The sequence below is a fragment of the Coregonus clupeaformis genome, chromosome 26 (genome assembly GCF_020615455.1).
Source record: "Coregonus clupeaformis isolate EN_2021a chromosome 26, ASM2061545v1, whole genome shotgun sequence".
NCBI classification, from domain to species: domain Eukaryota; kingdom Metazoa; phylum Chordata; class Actinopteri; order Salmoniformes; family Salmonidae; genus Coregonus; species Coregonus clupeaformis.
The window spans coordinates 5,335,602-5,343,741 of record NC_059217.1 but is presented as its reverse complement, the minus strand read 5'-3'; the positions used below and the strand labels follow the sequence as shown (position 1 = coordinate 5,343,741).

Below are 8,140 nucleotides of genomic sequence, written 5' to 3'. Positions count from 1 at the left end.
CCCTGCCTGTGCCATTAAACCCCTACAACTCATCCAGAATGCCGCAGCCCGTCTGGTTTTCAACCTTCCCAAGTTCTCTCACGTCACCCCGCTCCTCCGCACACTCCACTGGCTTCCAGTTGAAGCTCGCATCTGCTACAAGACCATGGTGCTTGCCTACAGAGCTGTGAGGGGAACGGCACCTCCGTACCTTCAGGCTCTGATCAGTCCCTACACCCAAACGAGGGCATTGCGTTCATCCCCCTCTGGCCTGCTGGCTCCCCTACCTCTGCTGAAGCACAGTTCCCGCTCAGCCCAGTCAAAACTGTTCGCTGCTCTGGCACCCCAATGGTGGAACAAGCTCCCTCACCACGCAAGGACAGCGGAGTCACTGACCACCTTCCGGAGACATTTGAAACCCCACCTCTTTAAGGAATACCTGGGATAGGATAAAGTAATCCTTCTACCCCCCCCTTACCCCACCCCAACCCCCCCCCCCAAAAAAAAAATAGAAAAAAGAAAAAAAAAACATTGTCAAGTGGTTATCCCACTGGCTATAAGGTGAATGCACCAGTTTGTAAGTCGCTCTGGATAAGAGCGTCTGCTAAATGACGTAAATGTAAATGTCTAGGAACTGCCCCATGGAGGCTAGCCTATTGTTTCCAGTGTAAGCTAGCTTGTGATGTTCCCAGCACAATACATCACACTGGGCAAGGACATGAAAGGACTTCTGATCAATGACTGCTTCCTTCAAGGTCTTTACACAGCATTGAAACAGATCCATGCCTTTAGAAATGGAGATCCATCAATATTTCCTGTTGATTGAGAACAAAATGCTGTTTGTAGCATAATCCAAGGAGCAGATATTGATGAGTGTTCCAGTGGTTCTGTCTTTGTCAGGAGGACATGGTGATGGGGATGGTGATTGTAATGAGTGGCTGTCACACTACTCAAACAACTCAACCAGCATGCATAACGACTCACTCAGGTTCTCATCAATTAATGTCCACTACATTACACAGTGATGAAAACAAAAGTGTGTGTGCTCTCATGTGCATTGTGTTTGTGTGTGTGTGTGTGTGTGTGTGTGTGTGTGTGATGTGAATATGCCCACGTTTTTTATTATGAATGTGTTTTGTTTGTGTAAGTGATTTTGCATGCATGCGTGTGTGTTTTCAATATTCATGCATGTGTGTCTTGATGTGTAAAGAGGGAAATCTATTAAGGGGAAACAAGACTCAGCGGCACAAACAGGAAACAGGAGAGGAGCAGAGCGCCTCAGGCTCAGAACGCTTACATTAGTAGGCCTGTTTAATGGAGGCAAGTACACTGGGACGGACCACTGCAGTCTCCTCCAAATTATTTGTAAAAGACAACATGCTTCGCTTACCAATGTAGTTTCATTCGGTCTGTTGTCAAAGTGGGTAGGGCATGGGTAAAGGTAGCCAGGGATATTTTGAGGACACTGTATGAGCCATAGTATAGTGTGTGTATATTGGGCTGTGTTTATTATCATTGATATCAAGTGATTATGGACTTAATATGCATATTGGGAACGACTTTGCCTGGATATTAGCACAATTAGCATTTAATGTGTCCGTGTCTAATAATTCATTGAGAAATGCAACAACAACCAGTAACTTCATATAACAGCGCTGTCAGGTGTGGCTCAGTTGGTAGAGCATGGCGCTTGCAACGCCAGGGTTGTGGGTTCAATTCACACAGGGGACCAGTACGTAAACGTATGCACTCACTACTATAAGTCGCTCTGGATAAGAGTGTCTGCTAAATGACTAAAATGTAAATGTTGGTTTGCTAGTTTTACTGGAACCCTTTTATTCCGAAGTGTCATTGAGTTTCAAAATGATGCAGGGCGCAATTATCAACAAATGTGATATTTTTGTACCATTACCGTGTGGAGTGAGAGAGAGAAAGAGAAAGAGGTTTATTTAGAATAGGAGTCACTGGATCATCTTCATTTAACAGAGGAGCCACTGGTATTTCCATAGAAGGGTAAATTCATCTGAATTTCAATCTCTTTTTGACAGCACTCCTTTTGATTTGAACAAAACCTTCCATACATATTTGCCCATTGTGAAAGTGCTCAGAAAGTTGCTTTTTGTACCTGCATGACAAAACATTGAAGAGATAAAAGTGTTCAAAGTTGCCCCCTTTTACAAACCCTACCATACCATGACACATCCATGGCTTCATCACTGGAAAAGATAAACGGCTAAGATTGATTTCATTTAAAAGCTTACAGGGTTATTTTACATCTAAAAGTGATTGAATTCAAATGGATTTACCCAGAAGACAGGGTTTCGGATTGATGCTTGGTAGCTCTGCGCTGCTCTACTCGGTAGTTTGAGTTAACCTTTACAGCTCTCTATTATGGTACAGCAGAAACAGACTCAGAAATAGACTCTCAAGGAGTGCACTTGCAGTGGTGCAACAGGAATGTCTAGGCTGCTTCTTTCATCGCTGGTAGTTGTTGTAGAGCTAATGGGCTTACAAAGCTTCCCCACTCATAGGTAATGCCGTGGGGATATTGTATTGTTGTCTGTTGACTACCACTTATCAAAAAGGTGGCCTGTCTGCTTTGGTTTAGCTAATTGCCATGGTCATGGTCGATGTAAAAAAAAGATTGAGTGCATTTTGGCCAATGTCTTCAGCTCCATTGAGAAAGCTAGTTTCATGTCTGACTGTGCATGTCTTGTAGAAGCCCATAAAGCATCTTCTGTGAGATGATGACGTGTGTGGTCGACTTGTGAGGTCAATGGTGCTCTCACAATTTAGTGATCCGTAGCTAAATCCTTGCTCATCCACGTATTTAATCTATTTCTCTCTCTTTTCCAACCATTACCATGACTTATCTATCTCATCATCTCTCTGTGAGGGGGAGAATAGAGAGAATGTGGAGCGGAGGACAGACAGGCTCTAGTTCTCTGATGATAGTGCATGTATTGACAGAGGCTTGAGAAAAAGGAGGGAGATTTAGGAGGTAAATGGAGAAGACAGTCAAGAGTTAATGAAGTGTATCCTTCACAATCTATCAGCTGTCTGGAGACCACTATCAGGTGACAAAATCAATAATGAGGTGGTCAAAGATCCAGCAGTGCTTAAATGGGAGCACTCACCTCAATCTATCTGTGCCATTATCTCCCCTTTCCCCCCTCTGTGACCCTCCACATAAGTCAAGTTAGGTAAATCTGCTTTTAGTTTCTTTGTACCCCATGAATGGAATAACCTACAGAGTACCCTACAACTGGATGTTCTGGTGCCTCTCGGGCAGTTCAATATGTTGATTGGGGACCTCCTTGCTGAGGAATGTGCATGTTTTCTTGATTATTTGTATTATATTGTATTTTATTTTACATGTCCCATATAATATACTATGGTATAAATACTGTAGTATTAATGTATACAGTGCATTCGGAAAGTATTCAGACCCCTTCTCTTTTTCCACATTTTCTTCCGTTACAGCCTTATTCTAAAATGGATTCTTCTCAATCTACACACAATACCCCATAATGACAAAGCCAAAACAGGTTTTTATAAAAAACAGAAATACCTTATTTACATAAGTATTCAGACCTTTTGCTATGAGACTCGAAATTGAGCTCAGGTGCATCCAGTTTCCGTTGATCATCCTTGAGATGCTTCTACAACTTGATTGGAGTCCACCTGTGGTAAATTCAATTGATTAGACATGATTTGGAAAGGCATACACCTCCCGAGTGGCGCAGTGGTTCGAATCCAGGCTCTGTCGTAGCCGGCCGCGACCGGGAGACCCATGGGGCGGTGCACAATTGTCCCAGCGTCGTCCAGGGTAGGGGAGGGAATGGCCGGCAGGGATGTAGCTCAGTTGGTAGAGCATGGCGTTTGCAACGTCAGGGTTGTGGGTTCAATTCCCATGGGGGGGGTATGAAAAATAAAATACAAAATGTATGCACTAACTGTAAGTCGCTCTGGATAAGAGTGTCTGCTAAATGACTAAAATGTAAATGTAATACACCTGTCTATATACGGTCCCACAGTTGACAGTGCATGTCAGAGCAAAAACAAAGCCATAAGGTCGAAGGAATTGTCCGTAGAGCTCCGAGACAGGATTGTGTCGAGGCACAGATCTGGGGAAGAGTACCCAAAAATGTCTGCAGCATTGAAGGTCCCCAACAAAACAGTGACCTCTATCATTCTTAAATGGAAGTTTGGAACCACCAAGACGCTTCCTAGAGCTGGCTGCCCGGCCAAACTGAGCAATCGGGGGAGAAGAGCCTTGGTCAGGGAGGTGTCCAAGAACCTGATGGTCACTCTGATAGAGCTCCAGAGTTCCTCTGTGGAGATCGGAGAACCTTCCAGAAGGACAACCATCTCTGCAGCACTCCACCAATCAGGCCTTTATGGTAGAGTGGCCAGACGGAACCCACTCCTTAGTAAAAGGCACATGACAGCCCGCTGGGAGTTTGTCAAAATGCACCCAAAGGACTCTCAGACCATGAGAAACAAGATTCTCTGGTCTGATGAAACCAAGATTGAACTCTTTGGACTGGATGCCAAGCATCACGTCTGGAGGAAACCTGGCACCATCCCTACGGTGAAGCATGGTGGTGGGAGCATAATGCTGTGGGGATGTTATTCAGCGGCAGGGACTGGGAGACTAGTCAGGATCGAGCGAAAGATGAACGGAGCAAAGTATATACAGATCCTTGATGAAAACCTGCCCCAGAGCGGGTGTCAATGCAAATAGTCTGGGTAGCTATTTTATGAGATATTCAGGAGTCTTATGGCTGTTTAGAAGCCTCTTGGACATAGACTTGGCGCTCCGGTACCGCTTGCCGTGCGGTAGCAGAGAGAACAGTCTATGACTAGGGTGGCTGGAGTCTTTGACCATTTTTAGGGACTTCCTCTGACACCGCCTGGTATAGCGGTTCTGGATGGCAGGAAGCTTGGCCCCAGTGATGTACTGGGCCGTATGCACTACCCTCTGTAGTGCCTTGCGGTCGGAGGCCGAGCAGTTGCCATACCAGGCAGTGATGCAACCAGTCAGGAAGCTCTTGATGGTGCAGCTGTAGAACCTTTTGAGGATCTGAGGACCCATGCCAATTATTTTCAGTCTCCTGAGGGGGAATAGGTTTTGTCGTGCCCTCTTCACGACTGTCTTGGTGTGTTTGGACCATGTTAATTTGTTGGTGATGTAGACAACAAGGAACGTGAAGCTCTCAACCTGCTCCACTACAGCCCCGCCAATGAGAATGGGGGCGTGCTCGGTCCTCTTCTTTTTCCTGTAGTCCAAAATCATCTCCTTTGTCTTGATCACGTTGAGGGAGAGGTTGTTTTCCTGGCACCACATGGCCAGGTCTCTGACCTCCTCCCTATAGGCTGTCTCGTCGTTGTCGGTGATCAGGCCTACCACTGTTGTGTCATCGGCAAACTTAATGATGGTGATTGAGTCGTGCCTGGACATGCAGTCATGAGTGAACAGGGAGTACAGGAGGGGACTGAGCACGCACCCCTGTGGGGCCCCCGTGTTGAGGATCAGTGTGGCGGATGTGTTGTTACCTACCCTTACCACCTGGAGGCGGCCCGTCAGGAAGTCCAGGATCCAGTTGCAGAGGGAGGTGTTTAGTCCCAGGGTCCTTAGCTTAGTGATGAGCTTTGAGGGCACTATGGTGTTGAACCCTGAGCTGTAGTCAATGAATAGCATTCTCACATAGGTGTTCCTTTTGTCCAGGTGTGAAAGGGCAGTGTGGAATAAAATAGAGATTGCATCATCTGTGGATCTGTTGGGGCGGTATGCAAATTGGAGTGGGTCTAGGTTTTCTGGGATTATGGTGTTGATGTGAGCCATGACCAGCCTTTCAAAGCACTTCATGGCATCAGACGTGAGTGCTACGGGGCTGTAGTTATTTAGGCAGGTTACCTTAGTGTTCTTGGGCACAGTGACTATAGTGGTCTGCTTTAAACATGTTAGTATTACAGACTCAGACAGGGAGAGGTTGAAAATGTCAGTGAAGACACTTGCTTCAGTTGGTCAGCGCATGCTCGGAGTACACGTCCTGGTAATCTGTCTGGCCCTGCGGTCTTGTGAATGTTGACCTGTTTAAAGGTCTTACTCACATCAGCTACAGAGAGCGTGATCACACAGTCATCCGGAACAGCTTATGCTCTCATGCGTGTTTCAGTGTTACTAGCCTCGAATCGAGCATATAAGTAATTTAGCTCGTCTGGTAGGCTCGTGTCACTGGACAGATCGCGGCTGTGCTTCCCTTTGTAGTCTGTAATAGTTTGCAAGCCCTGCCAAATCTGACGAGCATTGGAGCCGGTGTAGTACGATTCGATCTTAGTCCTGTATTGACGCTTTGCCTTTTTGATGGTTCGTCGGAGGGCATAGCAGGATTTATTATAAGCTTCCAGGTTAGAGTCCCGCTCCTTGAAAGCGGCAGCTCTATCCTTTAGCTCAGTGCGGATGTGGCCTGTAGTCCATGGCTTCTGGTTGGGGTATGTACGTACAGTCACTGTGGGGATGACGTCATCGATGCACTTATTGATGAAGCCAGTGACTGATGTGGTGTACTCTTCAATGCCATCGGAAGAATCCCGGAACATATTTCAGTCTGTGCTAGCAAAACAGTCCTGTAGCTTAGCATCTGCTTCACTGGTTCTTCCTGCTTTAGTTTGTGCTTGTAAGCAGGAATCAGAAGGATAGAATTATGGTCAGATTTGCCAAATGGAGGGCGAGGGAGAGCTTTGTACGCATCTCTGTGTTTGGAGTAAAGGTGGTCTAGAGTTTTTTTCCCTCTGGTTGCACATTTAACATGCTGGTAGAAATTAGGTAAAACGGATATAAGTTTACCTGCATTAAAGTCCCGGGCCACTAGGAGCGCAGCCTCTGGATGAACGTTTTCCTGTTTGCTTATGTCCGAATACAGCTCATTGAGTGCGGTCTTAGTGCCAGCATCGGTTTGTAGTGGTAAATAGACAGCTACGAAGAATATAGATGAAAACTCTCTTGGTAGATAGTGTGGTCTACAGCTTATCATGATATACTCTACCTCAGGCGAGCAAAACCTTGAGACTTCCTTAGATATCGTGCATCAGCTGTTGTTTACAACTATACATGGACCGCCACCCCTTGTCTTACCAGAGGCTGCTGTTCTATCATGCCGATACAGTGTATAACCCGCCAGCTGTATGTTATTCATGTCGTCGTTCAGTCACAACTCTGTAAAACATAAGATATTACAGTTTTTAATGTCCCATTGGTAGGATATACATGCTTTTAGTTTGTCGACTTTATTATCCAGCGATTGTACGTTGGCCAATAGTACCGATGGCAAAGGCAGATTAGCCACTCGTCGCCGGCTCCTTATCAGGCACCCCGATCTCCTTCCGCGATATCTCCGTCTCTTTCTCCTGCGAATGACGGGGATGAGGGCCCTGTCTGGTGTCTTGAGCAAATCCCTCTCGTCCGACTCATTAAAGAAAAATTATTAGTCCAGTTCATGGTGAATAATCGCTGTTCTGATGTCCAGAAGCTCTTTTCGGTCATAAGAGACGGTAGCAGCAACATTATGTACAAAATAAGTTCCAAACAATGCGAATAAACAAACAAAATAGCACGGATGGTTAAGAGTACATTATGGGGTATTGTGTGTAGATTGATGAGGGGAATAAAAAAAAAGATATCAATTTTAGAATAAGGCTGTAACGTAACAAAATGTGGAAAAAGTAAAGGGGTCTGAATACTTAGTATTCACTGTAATGTTTTTGCGGACTTAACTGTAGTATACTAAAGTGTTTTTGCGGACATGACTGTAGTATACTATAGTCAATTTTACTATAGTGTTTTTGTTTTAATATGTTTGACACAGAAGTGGGGGCTTTCTCCTTGAGGACACCTACTGGACAAATACTAAAAGAGACAATTTTCCATAACCTGTAGGTAGGCAGGACTGGCATCTGAGCGGATAGTTTAGCGCTTCTGCTCTTTTCTGTAATCTGTAGGGAACACAATATACTTGGCACGTAGGTTTTTCACTCTTGAGTGGCACAAATTGGGATATGGAGGAGGGGAATGGGTGGGGTACATGCAAATAAACTGTAGTGTTTTTGTGGACATTATATAGTTTTTACTACAGTGTTTTATGGCGAATAATACTGT

At 45.2% G+C, this 8,140-nt stretch overlaps 1 non-coding gene across 1 annotated transcript; it reads right to left on the bottom strand.

Annotated features, from left to right (window-relative positions):
- Positions 1 to 7,854: 7,854 nt before the first annotated feature.
- LOC121540991 lies at positions 7,855 to 7,909 on the bottom strand. The gene has a single exon (XR_005995636.1). It is a non-coding gene; the product is annotated as a U7 small nuclear RNA (small nuclear RNA).
- Positions 7,910 to 8,140: the final 231 nt, after the last annotated feature.